At 30.5% G+C, this 2,458-nt stretch overlaps 1 pseudogene; it reads left to right on the top strand.

The window, feature by feature from the left end:
* The first annotated feature begins 220 nt into the window (after positions 1-220).
* LOC124973220 (AP-1 complex subunit sigma-2-like) lies at positions 221-664 on the top strand (annotated as a pseudogene).
* Positions 665-2,458: the final 1,794 nt, after the last annotated feature.

Here is a 2,458-nt window from a genome sequence, read left to right as displayed (position 1 = left end):
AATGTCCTGTCCATCGTTCTAAATTCTTCCTATTTTTCTAATTATATATTTTTCCCCATATAAACCCATCTTCATTTTTGTTCAGTGCACTCTGCCAGATGTTCCATCTCTTGAAATCTGCCTCACCACAGCAGCATGGCTTTTTTTTCTTAGCACATTCCAGGGGCTTCCCCTCAGTTACCTTTGCTAAACTCCACCATGTCCATGACCAGCATCTGCCATGCAGTGTATGTTGTTTTTCAGCTGTCAGATGAAGTGTAGACTACTGAAATGGTATGTCCCAATATCATACAAAGAGAAGGAAAAGATCACATGAGAACTTTTTCAGACCATTTATCAAGGAAACCCAAATGTCCTGCCTTGAGTGGTGAGATATGAAGATCATTTTCAAAAGATATTCTGGTCTGCCTTTTGATGTGCTATTGAGGATCAGGAAAATAAATTAAGTAGCCTGGAAATAATTAAGTGTTATGTGTAAATTACTTGACAGTGCTGTGAACTTGATATCATCTTTCATTTTGAGAAGGCTTATTTTATTTTGAATGAGTTTCTTTACTGAGGGAAAGTTAAGGATATATCCAAGAAAAATGTTTTTAAAGCAATTGAGCAAGTTTATCTACTATAGGAGTCACAACATGAATATTTTAATGTCCCTTTGCACTAAATGAATATTCATCAAATATGCAAAATTTTGCAGAGGAAATAGGAAGCTAAAATATATATGAAAGAAAATATTAGTTACCTTGGTAACTATCTTGTAATATATTAGTTACCTTGGTAACTATCTTGTAAAATAATAATAGAATATTTCAGAATGATTAACATTACAATTGTATGTTTTCTTATTTGCAGTCATGTTTTCTGTATTATTTCATTCTATATATAATCTTAATATATTTTATTCTTCTGACAAGATATGACAAGTGAATGTTTTGAGTAATAGTTCATCTTTAGAGCATGCATGTTACAAGTAATGAAGCATGTGTGATTATTTTATAAGAGAAAACAGCATTCATTATTGTTTATCAAAGAGAATTTGGATGACATACTCTGTCCAAGTAAGCAGTGGCATAATATTTAGTGTTGTTCAGTCTTCAATTGTTGAAGGGGAATAAAAAAGAAGCAAAACTGTAGTGTGATTTTCTTGCAAACTGAGTTAGAATGTTCTAATGTACCACATAAAAGAGTATGTTTAAATAACAAAAGAAACTAAAATTAATTTGTACTCATGTAAAATATTTAAAACTTTCTGTTAAGAAATTTTTTGTGCCATATTTATTGAATCACATTTGTGCTATATTATGATATCGATCAATCTCTTTAAGAACTGTCAGAAAGCTGTGTTAGAAATGTCTTCTGCACTATGTATTGCTCAGAGATACACACTTCCATGTATCAATACTGAAATTATTTATGTAGTTCAAAAATTCTCATGCTGTCTCAATACTTAAATGTTTATATATTATAAACAAAATATATCTTTAAATTTGTCTTTCATTTTGGAGCCACTGTGGCATAAAAAAAATAAGGACATCTCATAAATAAAAGCTGCAGTGCAATTCACTCAGTGGTTATTTTGGACCACTTCACCCCCTCCATTTTTCATTTTTTCTCCCAAAATATCCCCACATCCGCACAGTGGAACCATATAATTAAAAACATTAAATCCCTGGTTCACATCAAGACATCATTTGAGTACTTTTAAATAATGTACAGATCTTCATATAAGAAACATATTTTGTGGTCTCATTAACCTTAAAATGTAATTATATTCAGGGGCTAACCTGTTGGCTTTGGATGCTGTGTGCTAGACTGTAACAAGCTGTTGCTTTTGTTATCTGTATACAGCTGCTTGCTTTAAATTAGTAGATCCTGAAATAGCTTTTCTTGCTGTCTAAAATAATTTCATCTAAAATAAAATAATACCAACTATCAAAATTATTTCCATGGGACTAGTGTAATTGAAGGTTTTCCTGTTTCTGTCATTATTATTTTTCACCCTCCTCCTTTTTACATGGAGTACTCATACTTTTGCTATATCTGAATCTGATAATCTGAAACTCATCATTCCACTACCCAACACTGTATCCCCAATCTAACATTATTGATCTGATTCTTGGTAAATATTTAGTTAAACAGACAGCCCTTATATTTTTCACTCAGAAATAAACTCATACATGGAAAGGACCTTTTCCATCTTCTCTAGGAAGCTTTTAACATGTATTTTTAAAAAGTTTTCTTATAGATGGGTTTAATTTAGTAATATATTTCTTAAATATATCCAAAGTATCTTTTCTTAATTATCAGTAGAACAATTAAAATTTGATTAAACTTAAAATTTTGTGAGATAATAAATGCTTATTACTGTCCTAGGCAACTAAGGACTTTTAGTTTTTTAAAAAATACATTTAATATGTACTGACATAACCATTATTGTGTTTGTCAATATGAAAATACT

This window comes from Sciurus carolinensis (genome assembly GCF_902686445.1).
Source record: "Sciurus carolinensis chromosome 14 unlocalized genomic scaffold, mSciCar1.2 scaffold_101_arrow_ctg1, whole genome shotgun sequence".
Taxonomy (NCBI): domain Eukaryota; kingdom Metazoa; phylum Chordata; class Mammalia; order Rodentia; family Sciuridae; genus Sciurus; species Sciurus carolinensis.
This window is presented reverse-complemented; position numbering and strand designations above follow the sequence as displayed.